A 216-nucleotide genomic window follows, 5' to 3' on the forward strand; every position below is an offset into this window, starting at 1 on the left:
TAATGTTGTTCTTTTGCTGTTGTTGTTATTGTTTTTGTTGATGTTATAGCATAAGGAAAATGAAGAGAGTACTGAAATGTAAGTGTACTCGATAACTGTAAACTACAGATCTAAAATTACTCAGGTGGTTTGGTTCCTCTTAACTGTCAGTAATCAGAGACACACGTTTAACTTCTTTTCAAATAGTGGGCCTTCGTCTTTTGTCAAATTAACTCT

The sequence above is a fragment of the Macrobrachium rosenbergii genome, chromosome 13 (assembly GCF_040412425.1).
Source record: "Macrobrachium rosenbergii isolate ZJJX-2024 chromosome 13, ASM4041242v1, whole genome shotgun sequence".
Classification (NCBI taxonomy): domain Eukaryota; kingdom Metazoa; phylum Arthropoda; class Malacostraca; order Decapoda; family Palaemonidae; genus Macrobrachium; species Macrobrachium rosenbergii.